Here is a 16,356-nt window from a genome sequence, read left to right on the forward strand (position 1 = left end):
GGCTTACTTCACTCTGTATAATAGGCTCCAGTTTCATCCACCTCATTAGAACTGATTCAAATGTATTCTTTTTAATGGCTGAGTAATACTCCATTGTGTATATGTACCATAGCTTTCTTATCCATTCATCTGCTGATGGACATCTAGGTTGCTTCCATGTCCTGGCTATTATAAACAGTGCTGCAATGAACATTGGGGTACATGTGTCTCTTTCCCTTCTGGTTTCCTCAGTGTGTATGCCCAGCAGTGGGATTGCAAATTCGTGATGTGTTTTTATATCTCTTAATCTTCAAATGGGCTTCCCTAGTGGCTCAGATGGTAAAGCGTCTGTCTGCAACACTTTATATGGCATTATTTATCATTTGGAGGAGAAACTCTTAACAATGAATTAATATGTGGTAGACGGGGAATTGAACATAAGTTCTCTGATATTCCCTTGTGGCTCAGATGGTAAAGGATCTGCCTGCAATGAGGGAGACCCAGGTTCAATCCCTGGGTAGGGAAGATCCCCTGGAGAAGGAAATGGCAACCCACTCCAGTATTCTTGCCTGAGAATCCCATAGACAGAGGAGCCTGGTGGGCTACAGTTCATAGGGTCGCAAAGAGTCGAACATGACTGAGAGATCATTCTTTTGTTTCTGTATCACATGGTCCTCAAATAAAGGACTTGAACTCAAAGCAATCTATAGAGTCAATGCAATCCCTATCAAGCTACCAATGGTATTTTTCACATAACTGGAACAAATAATTTCACAATTTGTATGGAAACACAAAAAAAACCCATGAATAGCCAAAGAAATCTTGAGAAAGAAGACTAGAACTGGAGAAATCAACCTGCCTGACTTCAGGCTCTACTACAAAGCCACAGTCATCAAGACAGTATGGTACTGGCACAAAGACAGAAATGTAGATCAGTGGAACAAAATAGAAATCCCACACACCTACGCACACCTTATTTTTGATAAAGGAGGCAAGAATATACAATGGAGAAAAGACAATCTCTTTAACAAGTGGTGCTGGGAAAACTGGTCAACCACCTGTAACAGATTGAAAATAGAATGCTTTCTAACACCATACACAAAAATAAACTCAAAATCAATTAAAGATCTAAATGTAAGGCCAGAAACTATAAAACTCCTAGAGGAAAACATAGGCAAAACCCTTTCTGACATAAATCACAGCAAGATCCTCTATGACCCACCTCTCAGAGTAATGGAAATAAAAGCAAAAATAAACAAATGGGACCTAATTAAAAGCTTTTGCACAATGAAGGAGACTGTAAGCAAGATGAAAAGGCAGCCTTCAGAATGGGAGAAAATAATAGCAAATGAAGCAACTGACATAGAATTAGTCTCAAAAATATGCAAGCAGCTCATGCAGCTCAATGCCAGAAAAACAAATAACCCAATCAAAAAATGGGCCAAAGAACTAAACAGACAGTTATCCAAAGACATACAGATGGCTAAAAAACACATGAAAAGATGCTCAACATCACTCATTATCAGAGAAATGCAACTCAAAACCACAATGAGGTACCATCTCATGCCAGTCAGAATGGCTGCTATCAAAAGGTCTACAAATAATAAATGCTGGAGAGGGTGTGGAGAAAAGGGAACCCTCTTACACTGTTGGTGGGAATGCAAACTAGTAGAGCCACTATGGAGAACAGTGTGGAGGTTCCTTAAAAAACTGGAAATAGAACTGCCATATGACCCAGCAATCCCACTGAGGAAACCAGAATTGAAAGAAACACATGTACCCCAATGTTCATCGCAGCACTGTTTACAATAGCTAGGACATGGAAGTAACTTAGATGTCCATCAGCAGATGAATAGATAAGAAAGCTGTGGTACATATACACAATGGAATATTACTCAGCTATTAAAAAGAATGCATTTGAATCAGTTCATATGAGGTGGTGGAGAAGGCAATGGCACCCCACTCCAGTATTCTTGCCTGGAGAATCCCATAGATGGAGGAGCCTGGTGGGCTGCAGTCCATGGGGTCGCTAAGAGTCGGATATGACTGAGCGACTCCACTTTGACTTTTCACTTTCATGCATTGGAGAAGGAAATGGCAACCCATGCCAGTGTTCTTGCCTGGAGAATCCCAGGGACGGGAGCGCCTGGTGGGCTGCTGTCTATGGGGTTGCACAGAGTCTGACATGACTGAAGTGACTTAGCAGTAGCATATGAGGTGAGTGAACCTAGAGCCTATTATATAGAGTGAAGTAAGAAAGAAAAATACCATACAGTATATTAATGAATATATATGGAATTTAGAAAGATGGTAATGATGACCTTATATGCAAGACAGCTAAAGAGACACAGATATAAAGAACAGACTTTTGGACTCTGCAGGAGAAGGTGAGGGTGGGATGATTTGAGCGAATAACATTGAAACATGTATATTACCATATGTGAAATAGATCACCAGTCCAAGTTCAATGCATGAAACAGGGCACTCAAAGCCAGTGCACTGGGACAACTCTGAGGGATGGGATGGGGAGGGAGGCGGGAGGGGGGTTTAGGATGGGGGACACATGCACACCCATGGCTGAGTCATGTCAATGTATGGCAAGAACCACTACAATAGTGTAAAGTAATTAGCCTTCAATTAAAATAAATTAATTAAAAAATAAATAAAGATACCATTAAAAAAATGAAGAACTACAATGTCAAACTGTGTAAAAATAAAGGAAAATTGAGACCCATTGTGAGGGTCCAAGTGACCTTCAAATATGAACTAGAAGCCCAAATTCCAGCTGCCAATGTGAAGTTGTCTCCCCATAACTTCCATTTCCAGTATCATCACTCCCCCACAGCTAAGATATTCAAAGGAGGAGAGCAGAGGAACCCAATCACACTGGTAAGACCAAGAGTGGATTCAAATCTGCTTTCTGAACAGTGCTTTTGAGAGATATGACCTCTCTGTTGCTGCAGGCTGCCTCCCTCCCTGTACAGTCACCAGAACCCTGGGAATAAAATGAGCTGCATTCTACCAAGTTGAGATGTCTTCACTTGAATTCTGGAGGCCACGGGTATGCAAGTAGAGTGAGGTTTTTCCTGTTTCCTCAGATCCTTCTGCATTCAAGTTTTGTTTTTAACATTCTTAGAGGATACCAAGGAAGGGGTGACAGAACCTAGAATTTAAAGAAAGAGCAGGAGTTATAGAACTGCTGGCTAAAAACTGGGATGTCCAAAGCTGATGATGAAAGATGGGAAGTATCACATATTCCCAAAGAGTGCCAGCAATTAGGATCAGTCTCCTGCCTGCAGAACTTACCACCAGGTGACAGTGTATAACCAGCAGTTCACTATCTATCAATCTTGCCCAGGTATCCCAACTCAAAATAAGAAAAGCATGGAAAAGATGGACTAAATGTTAGGAGTGGCTTACTTTTGTTTCCTTCTTAGGGGGTGATGAATTCTTCCCTCCAAAGGCAAGCAATGGGGTTCTCTAGAGCTCCTCATAACTGTTGGGGGTATCCTCCAGGCAGGATAGGTTAGCAGTTGCTATTTAAAGAATGCTTAATGTGCGGTAGAACCTGTAGACACAACTTGAATGTCTTCAGAGTAGTATGGAAGAAGAGTTCTTGAAGGATGTGCTGTGAAACAAGGAATTCCCTCGTATTATAGGGTGAGTAGAGTTTTTGCCTAACCTGAGACACTTTTGAAAGTAAAAGGGGATACTATAATTATTCCTGGACAACAGTTGTAAAATATGTCAACCAGGATGTCTGATTATCTAAATTTACTTTAATATACTTCATCACAGAGAGTGTGATATATGCATGCTAATTACTTTTAATCTACAAACCCTATGGGTAATTAGTTAGTATTTGAAGACCTCTAATTGGCAAGAGTGAATGTTGACATTCTAGGAATCAGCGAACTGAAATGGACTGGAATGGGTGAATTTAACTCAGATGACCATTATATCTACTACTGCGGGCAGGAATCCCTCAGAAGAAATGCAGTGGCCAACATCGTCAACAAAAAGTCTGAAATGCAGTACTTGGATGCAATCTCAAAAATGACAGAATGATCTCTGTTCGTTTCAAAGGCAAACCATTCAGTATCACAGTAATCCAAGTCTATGCTCCAACCAGGAACACTGAAGAAGCTGAAGTTGAGCGGTTCTATGAAGACCTACAAGACCTTTTAGAACTAACACCCCAAAAAGATATCCTTTTCATTATAGGTGACTGGAATGCAAAAGTAGGAAGTCAAGAAACACCTGGAGTAACAGGCAAATTTGGCCTTGGAATATGGAATGAACCAGGGCAAAGACTGATAGAGTTTTGCCAAGAAAATGCACTGGTCATAACAAACACCCTCTTCCAACAACACAAGAGAAGACTCTATACATGGACATCATCAGATGGTCAACACCGAAATCCGATTGATTATATTCTTTGCAGCCAAAGATGGAGAAGCTCTATACAGTGACCAAAAACAAGATCAGGAGCTGACTGTGGCTCAGACCATGAACTCCTTATTGTCAAATTCAGACTTAAATTGAAGAAAGTAGGGAAAACCACTAGACCATTGAGGTATGAACTAAATCAAATCCCTTATGATTATACAGTGGAAGTGAGAAATAGATTTAAGGGCCTAGATCTGATAGATAGAGTGCCTGATGAACTATGGAATAAGGTTCATGACATTGTACAGGAGACAGGGATCAAGACCATTCCCAAAGAAAAGAAATGCAAAAAAGCAAAATGGCTGTCTGGGGAGGCCTTACAAATAGCTGTGAAAAGAAGAGAAGCAAAAAGCAAAGAAGAAAAAGAAAGAAATAAACATCTGAATGCAGAGTTCCAAAGAATAGCAAGAAGAGATAAGAAAGCCTTCTTCAGTGAACAATTCAAAGAAATAGAGGAAAACAACAGAATGGGAAAGACTAGAGATCTCTTCAAGAAAATCAGAGATACCAAAGGAACATTTCATGCAAAGATGAGCTCTATAAAGGACAGAAATGGTATGGACCTAACAGAAGCAGAAGACACTAAGAAGAGATGGCAAGAATACACAGAACTGTACAAAAAAGATCTTCATGACCCAGATAATCACAATGGTGTGATCACTGACCTAGAGCCAGACATCCTGGAATGTGAAGTCAAGGGCGCCTTAGAAAGCATCACTACGAACAAAGCTAGTGGAGGTGGTGGAATTCCAGTTGAACTATTTCAAATCCTGAAAGATGATGCTGTGAAAGTGCTGCACTCAATATGCCAGCAAATTTGGAAAACTCAGCAGTGGCCACAGGACTGGAAAAGGTCAGTTTTCATTCCAATCCCAAAGAAAGGCAATGCCAAAGAATGCTCAAACTACCACACAATTGCACTCATCTCACACGCTAGTAAAGTAATGCTCAAAATTCTCCAAGCCAGGCTTCAGCAATATGTGAACCGTGAACTTCCTGATGTCCAAGCTGGTTTTAGAAAAGGCAGAGGAACCGGAGATCAAATTGCCAACATCCGTTGAATCATGGAAAAAGCAAGAGAGTTCTAGAAAAACATCTATTTCTGCTTTATTGACTATGCCAAAGCCTTTGACTGTGTGGATCACAATAAACTGTGGAAAATTCTGAAAGAGATGGGAATACCAGACCACCTGATCTGCCTCTTGAGAAATTTGTATGCGGATGAGGAAGCAACAGTTAGAACTGGACATGGAACAACAGACTGGTTCCAAATAGGAAAAGGAGTTCGTCAAGGCTGTATATTGTCACCCTGTTTATTTAACTTATATGCAGAGTACATCATGAGAAACGCTGGACTGGAAGAAACACAAGCTGAAATCAAGATTGCTGGGAGAAATATCAATAACCTCAGATATGCAGATGACAGTACCCTTAGGGCAGAAAGTGAAGAGGAACTCAAAAGCCTCTTGATGAAAGTGAAAGTGGAGAGTGAAAAAGTTGGCTTAAAGCTCAACATTCAGAAAACGAAGATCATAGCATCTGGTCCCACCACTTTATGGGAAATAGATGGGGAAACAGTGGAAACAGTGTCAGACTTTATTTTGGGGGGCTCCAAAATCACTACAGATGGTGACTGCAGCCATGAAATTAAAAGACGCTTACTCCTTGGAAGGAAAGTTATGACCAACCTAGATAGCATATTCAAAAGCAGAGACATTACTTTGCCAACAAAGGTTCGTCTAGTCAAGGCTATGGTTTTTCCCGTGGTCACGTATGGATGTGAGAGTTGGACTGTGAAGAAGGCTGAGTGTCGAAGAATTGATGCTTTTGAACTGTGGTGTTGGAGAAGACTCTTGAGAGTCCCTTGGACTGCAAGGAGATCCAACCAGTCCATTCTGAAGAAGATCAGCCCTGGGATTTCTTTGGCAGGAATGATGCTAAAGCTGACACTCCAGTACTTTGGCCACCTCATGCGAAGAGTTGACTCATTGGAAAAGACTGATGCTGGGAGGGATTGGGGGCAGAAGGAGAAGGGGATGACAGAGGATGAGATGGCTGGATGGCATCACTGACTCGATGGACATGAGTCTGAGTGAACTCTGGGAGTTGGTGATGGACAGGGAGGCCTGGCGTGCTGTGATTCATGGGGTCACAAAGAGTCGGACACGACTGAGCGACTGATCTGATCTGATCTGAATTGCACATGCACACTGCCAAAGTAGTTGGTTAATGTTTGAATGACTGACTAATCAGAAACCCACTCTCAGAATGCACATTGGCTTCACTTATCTTTGTTACCTAGCATAATGAATATTAGAAAATCTTCATTATTGGAATCAGTGGTGCTCAAGATGTGTGGATAGACTAGTAATATTGTACAGCCAGTTTTCTCCCTTCTATGAACAAGGTATAACTACTCATGGAATTCAAAAGCCTTCACTATTTGGAATGGCTCCCTAGGTTTAGGATTCCAAGGAAATTGAGAGACTGTTTTCAATTTCATAATGGAAGATTTTGTTACTTGACCCTGACCAGAAGGCTAACTGAATATCCTTGCATCTGCATGGTTGGACAGAAAGCTAGAATTTGATTAGACCTACAGTACAAGTTGTAAGACTGTTTTACTGCCTTACATAACATTTGCCTGTATGGGTAGCAAATTTACTGTAGTATACCACGTGGTACCAAGGTTGAGGGGAAGGACCCATTCAGTCTTTACTCACCTCTAACCATAGGACACTATAGATATCCTCTATGAAGATCCAAACTAGCTTTGGCCACTGTGTGATACTTGTCATTTTCAGCTTCCTCCCCACTATGGAAAGGAAAGGATGCTTGACACAAGTACTTTGAGATCTGGGGTATGATTGAACTTGTGACAGATGCTCACTGGGGCCTGGAGATTTCTAACACAAGGAGGCCAATGGATTAACATATGCTTCCTGAAGTAACTGTGTTACAATGCAGCTAGGAAGTGGACGTGGGGTGGGGGAAGCAATTGCTAAGAGGTTCAATTATTCCAAGATCCTTGGATAGTGTGGAAGAGGATTCCAAATGAAGGAACCCAGAGATTACAGGAGGGACAGGAGCTCTGGGCTGTGGACTAGACAAGGGGTTGGGCACTGCATCATTAGAAAGTCCATGGGAGACACCATTGTCATTTCAAAAAGGGGCTTGCTTGATTGGGGGAGGGGCAGAGTGAAGTTTTACATCATTCCAAGGAAACCAGGCACAGTGATTATGCAGTGACCACTACATTGGCAGAGGCTTTCAGCCTTGGCTGGCAGAACCAGAACAAGGCAGTGGGGAAGCCCTTTCTAATACTGAAAGTAGTCTCCCTGTGGGCTTCCCAGGCAGTGATAGTGGTAAAGAACCCGCCTGCCAATGCAGGAGACATAAGAGACGCAGGTTTAATCCCTGGGTCAGGAAGATCTCCTGGAGGAAGGCATGGCAACCCACTCAAGTATTCTTGCCTGGAGAATCCCATGGACAGAGAAACTTGGAGGGCTAAGGTCCATAGGCCAAGAGTCGGACATGACTGAAGCAACTTGGTACCCATGCAGTCTCCCTAACAACTCTGTTTCCCATCCCTCTTCCCTGTCCCCATAGCATAGGTCCTAGAAGAGAAAGAGAGAATATAGTTCTCAGAGCCTCTTTCTTCCTCCTCACTTCAAACTCTGAGAAATAGGGAAATGGATATTTTACTAAAGATTTTGTAGGCTAACCAGTGGTTTCATGTTGTACCAAGAGAAGGAATTGATGAAATTCCAATAGTTTATCTCTGTTCTTTCTCCAAATTCTTCTTTCATTTGTCCTAGAAAAACTCCCCTAATCTTCCTTTTATGTATGATTTAAATTAGTAGCTTCAGTGAGACTGCTACCATCAATTAGGGGAAATCAGTGGAAGTGTTCTTAGACTGTTTCCATAGAGGGAGGGTACCACTGGTTTTGATGAGCTGGAGCCAGAGAAGATAAATGTCCTACAATAAGTAGCAAAGTCCCACACAACAAAGAATTGTACCATGTCTTCCATGATTCTTGAATGTCCTGCTGGACAGACATGTACATGAGAAGCTCTAATTATCTGAGACAATGGCAACCCACTCCAGTACTCTTGCCTGGAAAATCCCATGGACGGAGGAGCCTGGTAGGCTGCAGTCCATGGGTCGCTAAGAGTCAGACATGACTGAGAGACTTCACTTTCACTTTTCCTTTCATGCATTGGAGAAGGAAATGGCAACCCACTCCAGTGTTCTTGCCTGGAGAATCCCAGGGACGGGGGAGCCTGGTGGGCTGCCGTCTATGGGGTCGCACAGAGTCGGACACGACTGAAGCGACTTAGCAGCAGCAGCAGCAGCAGAACTTACCTTAATGTGTGTGAGTGTATGTGTGTACATATGCTGTATGGCATGATTTTAATATACATGAGGTCTTTCAGGAATGCAACTACTATGCAAATCAGAAGAACTTGGTGGCTTAGTTTTAAAATTTTCTAAGAGAGTGTTTGTCATTTCCAATAATCATATCACTAACAGCCATACTGCTTATGGCATTTGAGAGGCCAATGAAACCTACCAATATCAGTCTGCATTGATAACTATTGCAATCTGGTGATTCCAACATTGGCAAAAGCATCTAACAACCTCCTTAAGTGTTATAGCATAGTCAAGGTGAAGCAGTTACACCAAATACTATTCAGATATTATTGTCTTTTCCTAATTAGGCTTGCCAGGTTTAACAAATAAAAGTATAGGAAGCCAAGTTAAATTTAAATTTCAGATAAGCTACAAATAAATTTTTAGTGTTAAGTATGTGCTAGATATTGTCTCTGGCAATCCTATTTATAGTACATTTAGGAAATTTTATTGAACTGCTTGAAATGTGTGTGACTAGGAAATATTATTCTAATAATTTAATTTTTGAAGGTTAAAGGGATGCTATCTAATATTTAACATAAGAAGGAATCAGTGGAGCTAGATAGAACTTAAAACTACCGGCTTAGTGCAAAACAGATACAGCAAAGGAGGAACTGCATGTCCACAACATGCTTCTGGGGCAGAGTCTCTGTCCCCAACTTGACCCACTAAAATAGTTAAATAAATGTTCTCTCTCTCTCTCTCTCGCAAAAAAAAAAAAAAAAAAAAATTCTTACAGAGAATTGTGCTGCCCCTCAGCCAGGAAAGAGGATGGCAACCAGAGGCCATGGACCAGCTGCTCTGGGTTTTGTCTGCTTTGTTTCCATCTTGTAAAGTGTTTCTCATTAGTTATCTATATTATACATAGTATCAACTGTGTATATGTATAGCACAGGGAACTCTACTTAATGCTCTGTGGCTGAATGGGAAGGAAGTCGAAAAATGGGGGAGATATATATATATATATATATATATATATATACACGCAAGGTTGATTCATTTTGCTGTGCAGTAGAAGCTAACACAACATTGTAAAGCAACTATGCTGCAATAAAAATTAAATAAAAAATAATTGTGCTGCTAAGAAATAGGTTTCCTTCATTTTGATTTATATTTTTAAATCTAGATTTAATCAAAGTACCTGTTCTCACTACGGGGAGGAGGTGCTCTACAGCATTGATAACCTAAAACACCTGAAACATTGTACCAATATTTTCTCTCCTCAAACCTCCTACTCATTTTATAATGCTTCCCAGACACTAAGATAAATTTTCTGTGTCTTTTGAAATAGACATAGCTTTAATTTCTGCAACTTTAATATTTAATTAAAATATTGCTACCAAAATGTGTAGAATAATATTTTAAGATGGTATACTCTATTGAAAAACAAAGACTAAATTATGGTTTTTTGATTAGATTCAGGGAAAATCAGAAGACCATAAGTATCAGAATGCCTCTAGTCAAGCTGTATAAGGTTCAGGATAAATCACCAGGAAATGTACAAAGGGCAGAGATATTTTATGGTTGAGAAAACTGCAGAAGAATAAATAGGTAAAAATGAAATAATCATCATTAAGAGGAGAAAAGGCTTATCTGGTTTATCCTTATAAAATTACAGTTACTGGAGCCAGGATGATTTTCCAGCTTTGCCATCAGAACATATTATTCCCTGCTTAAAACTCCTTAGGGACTTTGCATTGAACTCAAAATAAAGTTCAGAATTCTCTACAGGTTCCTGCCTGACCCGTTTCCTGATTCTTTCTCCAGCTTAACCTCACACATCTGCTCCAGCTTCACTGGACTCTGTTCACTCAGGTGTTTTTCCTTAGGCTCCTGCCATAAGGTCTTAGAACAGGCTGTTCCCTCTGTCTGAAACCTCTATACCATTCATCCTTCGTCTGCATCAGCTGTCATTCAGGTCTCAGTCCAAATATATTTCCCTAGACTTGCTTTAGGGCCCTCACTATATGCTTTATAAGGAGGGGTGTTTGGGGGAAAATGGATGCATGTATATGAATGGCTGAGTCTCTTTGCTATTCACCTGAAACTATCACAACATTGTCAACTGGCTATACTCCAATATAAAATGAAGTTTTAAAAAGTCCATTTAATCCATTCAATATCATTTGATTAATGCATATCATTAGTTATAGGATTTGGCTTAAATCTGTGTATGATGTTTCTCATTTTCAGCTTCCTCCCCACTATGGGAAAGAAGAGAATGCTTGATGTAAGTCTCCTGACACTGGCTTGGACCCTAAACCCTTGAATATCTATATTCCCTACAAGACTACAGGGGACTTCCTTTATGGCTCAGTAGGTAAAGAATCCTCCTGCAATGCGGGAGACATAGGAGACATCGGTTCGATCTCTGGGTCAGGAAGATCCCCTGGAAGAGGAAATGGCAATCTGCTCCAGTATTCCTGCCTGAAAAATGCCGTGAAGAGAAGAGCCTGGCTGGCTATAGTCCAAAGGATCAAAAAGAGTTGAACACGACTGAGTGACTAAGCACGCAGAAGACTACAAGCTCTGTTAAGTCTGGGGTCCTATCTATCTTTATAACCATCATCTACTGACTGATAAAATAGGCAATTAATATGTGACTTTTGATTATAGTAATGTTGTTAAATGTTATCTTTGAGATTAAATAAAAATTTATATTCCTCATATAGTTTAGAAATATAGGAATCATGTTTCTTTAGTTTTCTTGGCATTACACTGGCAAACTCAGGTGTATATTAAAAAAAGACTGATTCATTTACTTAATGTGAGTTCAGAACCTATCATGTGTGCACAGTTTGACAGTGGGGATACAGAGGTGGAAAAAGTTGGCAGGCATGAATCCAGCTGTAAAGGAAATTTGAGCAGAAAGCAAAGAGGGATTAACACATTTTGTTATTTAACTGGAATGCTGATGAGCTTCATGTGGTAAAGATTAGGCGCTAAGGGAGACTATGATAGATGACCTGCTATAGACCCAGTGTTTTTGTCTCCCTGTAATTCATAGGTGATGGTGTTGGAAGTGGGTCTTTGGGAGGTGATTAGGTCATGAAGGCAGGGGCCTCTTGAATGTGATTAGTGCTGTCACAAAAAAGAGACCTTATGGAGCTCCTGAGCCTCTTCCACTGTGTGAGGTTACAGTGAAGTGGGCTCTCACCTGGCACTGAATCTGCTGGCAACTTGATCTCAGACTTCCCAGCCTCCATAACTATGAGAAGTATGTTTCTGTGGTTTATAAGCTACCTAGTCTATGGTGTTTTGTTACAGCAGCCCAAATGGAATAAAACAGGAGTCCTTGCCAAGCTGAGAGTGTCCGAAGAAGTGACATTTAACCTGAGGTTTGAAAGAGTAGGCTTCCCTGGTGGCTCAGATGATAAACTACTTGCAATGTGGAAGACCCAGGTTTGATCCCTGGGTCAGAAAGATGCCCTGCAGAAGGTAATGGAATTCCAAGGACAGAGGAGCTTGGCAGGCTACAGTCCATGGGGTCACAAAGAATAGGACACTACTGAGTGCCTAATACTTTTACTTTCACTTTGAAAGGGTGGTGTGGCAGTGTTGGGTGAAGTGCCTTAGAGGAAGAGGAAATCTGTATGAGGAGGCTTTCAGAGGAGAAAAAGGACGGCCTTGCAGGAGGTAGAATATGAGTATCAGCTGATTAACAAGCTCCCCAGGGATTCTGATGTGGCTCCAGGCATGCGAATCATTGGGCTGGAGCTTTTCTATTCAAAATGTGGTCCTGGTCCCTGCCACGTCAGAAGTTTATTGGGCCTTTTTTAAGTCTCAATCAAAATCTGTGTATCAAAATCTCCAGGTGATTCATATAGAGGTTACAGTTTGAGAAGCACTGCGTTAGAAGAACTTAAAAAGAGAAAAAGCCAACATATACTAAGGGTGGTGTGTGTGCACGCTTTGCTGCTCAGTCGTGTTTGACTCTTTTGCAACCCCATGGATTGTACCAGGCTCCTCTGTCCATGAGATTCTCCAGCCAAGAATATTGGAGCAGGTTGCCATTCCCTATCCCAGGGGATCTTCTTGGCCCAGGGATTGAACCCGCATCCCTTGCATGGGCAGGGAAGTTCTTTACCACTAAACCACCTGGGAAGCCCACTAAGGGCAGTGCTCAGAGAATAAGGGCAAGAGTGATTGGAGCTAGCAGAGGCCTAGCTAGCTAGCTTCCAGTTGAAGCTATTGGAGCGAGCAGAGCTCAGATCATGTAGACCTAAGAGCAGTGTCTTCCAAGAGGAGGCGATATAGCTCACTGAGTGTAAGAGGCAACTTAATGGAGTTTAGAAACAAAATGTGAGCATCTATCTATCTGTTTAATTATATCTATCTATCTATCTATCCATCCACAACTATCTATAATCTAGTATCTATTTAAAGTCTATTATCTATCTTCATATATTTTGACCTCAAAAGATAAGAAAATAGTAATACCATTTTGTTTTGGCTGCACTGTGCGGCATGCGGGATCTTAAGATCCCAGACCAGAGTTTGAACCCATACTCCCCACAGTAGAAGTGCAGAGTCTTAACCACGGGACTGCCACAGAAGTCCCTACCATGTTTCTGATGACTGTTCCATAAAGCCAGCACACTATCAGTTTCAGTAAGGTGGAATAAGAGAAGCTAAACGTTCTACGTGAAAACCTCACGTGACAAAGAATTTTAGAACCACATTCTCCGTGGTGAATACATGTTATTAAACATTTGTCCAAACCCATAGCAGGTATATCAAGAGTGAACTAATGTAAGCTACGGACTTTGGGGAACTGGGAGATGTCATTGTAGATCCATCAGTTGTAACAAATGCACCACCTCTGGTGGGAAAGCCTGCCAATGGGGGAGGCTATGCATGTGTCAGGGCAGAAGGTATATGGGAAATCTATGTACCTTCCTCTCAGGTTTTCTTTTTTTTTGCTTGTTTGTTTTTTCACGTTTTTATTGGAGTATAGTTGATTTACAATGTTGTGTTAGTGTCAGGTGAACAGCAAAGTGGATCAGTTATACATAGGCATATATCCACTCTTTTTTTAGATTATTTTCCCTATAGGCCATTACAGAGTATTGCATTTCCTGTGCTCTACAGTAGTTTCTTATTAGTTATCTATTTTATATACAGTAGTGTGTATATGTCAGTCCCAATCTCCCAATTTATCCCTTCCCACCTTCCTCTCAATTTTGCTGTGAACCTAAAACTGCTCCCCAAATGAAGTTTATTGAAATATAACAAAATACAGTATTTAATATGTGAATTACACCATCCTTCCTCAGTCCATCTAAGCACCAAGTTTTCACATGTTGTGTATTGTATGTGAGTTATTTGGATGTGAGTGCCCCCAAGGCAGAGATAACAGAGGCAATCTCATTTGTTTGTTGGCTTTTAGAAAACTTCACTTTGATGTATGCCATGTGTACTCAGATAAATGAATTTAAAGATATATCTCCTGGTTTTATTTAGACTAACTACCTCAAAACTGGATATCCACAAGGTGTGAATAAAAGGTTAGGAAACCTTTTCTCCTTCTGCACAAGAACTTGCCCTTTTGTTAGCTTTTCAGCTCCTCGCTTAGAGTCCTGTTAAAGCTAGTGAATCAAATAGGTTGCTAGGCGACATTACTTACTGGTAAAAATGACTAAGTAAAAGGCTACAACTGGACCGGGGGAACTGTAAGTTCCTAATGGGAACATCATAACATTTGGGTGAGAGTGGTGATCCTAGAGCTGATTATGTCCCTATAAGAACCCCAGAAGTTATGCCTATGGAGTTGCTTCAAGAGACACTGGTTACCAGGGTAGATCCTGAAACAAGCCAATATGGATTTGATAACCTTGAACCCGAGCTGTCAATAAAGGAAGGTCAGAGTTCACTCCCTGGACAATAGCAAGAAGTGTTGAAGGACTCTGGCAGAAGAGGAATGCTTAGCTCTGACTTCTGGCAGGCTGTATTCCTAGCCTATATTATTCTGAACAAATCTGAAGCCAAGTGTGACCTATAGTAGTTCAAGAATATGAATATTCAGTAGAGCCTTAAGACCCCCTAGTAGGCATTGCAATAGCCTCAAAGGATTCCTGCAAATAACTTGCTGTTTAGAAATAATACTAATAATACAAACACACCAAACTAGAAGAAAATGTCAGCATCAATACTTCTTTGACTCCGAGTACAAACTTCATCAGTCACATTGCAAGATTTAAACCAGTGACACCCTAGCCAGATCTAGTAGGTCTAGTAAGAAGTAAGTGAAAAAACTTGGAATTATCAAGAAAACTCTTTGAAATAGGAATATAAATCCAGTATTACTAATGATGTATGTTTTTCAGGTACATGGTTATATATCAAGTGTCTACTGTGCATTCAGCTATTCTGAGATGTAAGAGTATATATTATGCCAGGAATTATGCGAGTGGGATGAAGCTATTGTGGCTAATGTTTAAGCAAACGTTTAAAAACTAAGGTTCTGGAATTCTATTAAAAATATTTTTTAACTGATGGTAAGAGAGTTTCAATGCCATTAGTAAATAAAAGCAAAGTTTAAAATATTTTTCTTTCATATCCTTTTTAAAACTTCCATTTTTGTGTATATTTAAAATAAATAATACATCATTCAGTAAAATTTGCTTATATATACTACAGATATATGCTGAATTTTTTTCCACTGTGGACCTGGAGAAAAGTATTTGGAGATCACTGCTGGGAAGTAATGATTCTTGATTCTGACTAGCACTGGAGTCAACTTTTCAAACCTTTCAGAATGCTTGAGCTCCTTATCACATATACAGTGTTAGAATTTCTGAGAATGAAGCCCAAGGATTGATATTTCGGAAAGCTCAACAGGTAATTCTGAGGTAGAACTATTACCTACCTGCCAGAGTCCATCCCCAACCAGGGTCCTTCCTTCAGCACGGTGTTGTGTGGGTCCATAGATGGAGTTTTTGGTTGAGAAACAAAGAAAAGCTTTGATCAGAGAATGGAGAGGCCGCAGCTGCAGCTCTAGTGTCCAAGCTCTCGCGCACAAAACGCAGTCAGGGCTGCCTTATAGGGATCTGGTGGGAGCACAATCAGGGCTGCCTTATAGGGATCTGGTGGGAGCACAATCAGGGCTGCCTTATAAGGATCTGGTGGGCGGGGAGGGGGTGGGGTTTTCTCAGGTCGTGCAGGGGTACCTGTGCTGCTCACGCAGTCTTTCTGCACACCACTCGGGATCACAGCGCCCTGCAGTCTGCTCACGCCCGTCCCCACCCTCACCTCCAACTGCTGCGCCTGCACGTGGCTCTCGTAGCCACAGTATTGGCTGAAGTCTTGCGGTTGGCAGTAGGAACTCTGGTGTGAAGGGCTGGATACAAGCACGCGGTCCGGGAGCAAGCACAGATGGACCAAGTACAAAGGAATAAAAGGTTAGATTTTATTTTATTACCTAGCTTCTATTTCTCCTTCCCAGGAACTGTTAATGAGCTTAACCAGGGACAGGGCCATGCCAAGTGGTCACAGTCTAGAGACAAGGGTAGAG

General features: G+C 41.1%; 2 long non-coding RNA genes across 4 annotated transcripts in view; one reads left to right on the forward strand and one right to left on the reverse strand.

Moving 5' to 3' along the window:
• Nucleotides 1–2,604: 2,604 nt before the first annotated feature.
• On the reverse strand, nt 2,605–15,924 carry LOC147378360 (uncharacterized). The gene is made up of 3 exons (XR_015146321.1): nt 15,712–15,924; nt 3,400–3,607; nt 2,605–3,142 (listed from the first exon to the last, which is right to left on the reverse strand). It is a non-coding gene; the product is annotated as an uncharacterized LOC147378360 (long non-coding RNA).
• The window catches only part of LOC147378361 (uncharacterized), a 417,343-nt gene continuing 416,908 nt past the window's right edge, over nt 15,922–16,356 (forward strand). For all 3 annotated transcript variants that reach the window (XR_015146322.1, XR_015146326.1, XR_015146334.1), the window contains exon 1: nt 15,922–16,243. This is a non-coding gene — a long non-coding RNA (uncharacterized LOC147378361). The remainder of the gene's footprint in view (nt 16,244–16,356) is intronic.

This window comes from Bos grunniens, chromosome 2 (genome assembly GCF_055505025.1).
Source record: "Bos grunniens cultivar Pamir isolate PY7600 chromosome 2, Bosgru_T2T1.0, whole genome shotgun sequence".
Taxonomy (NCBI): Eukaryota; Metazoa; Chordata; class Mammalia; order Artiodactyla; family Bovidae; genus Bos; species Bos grunniens.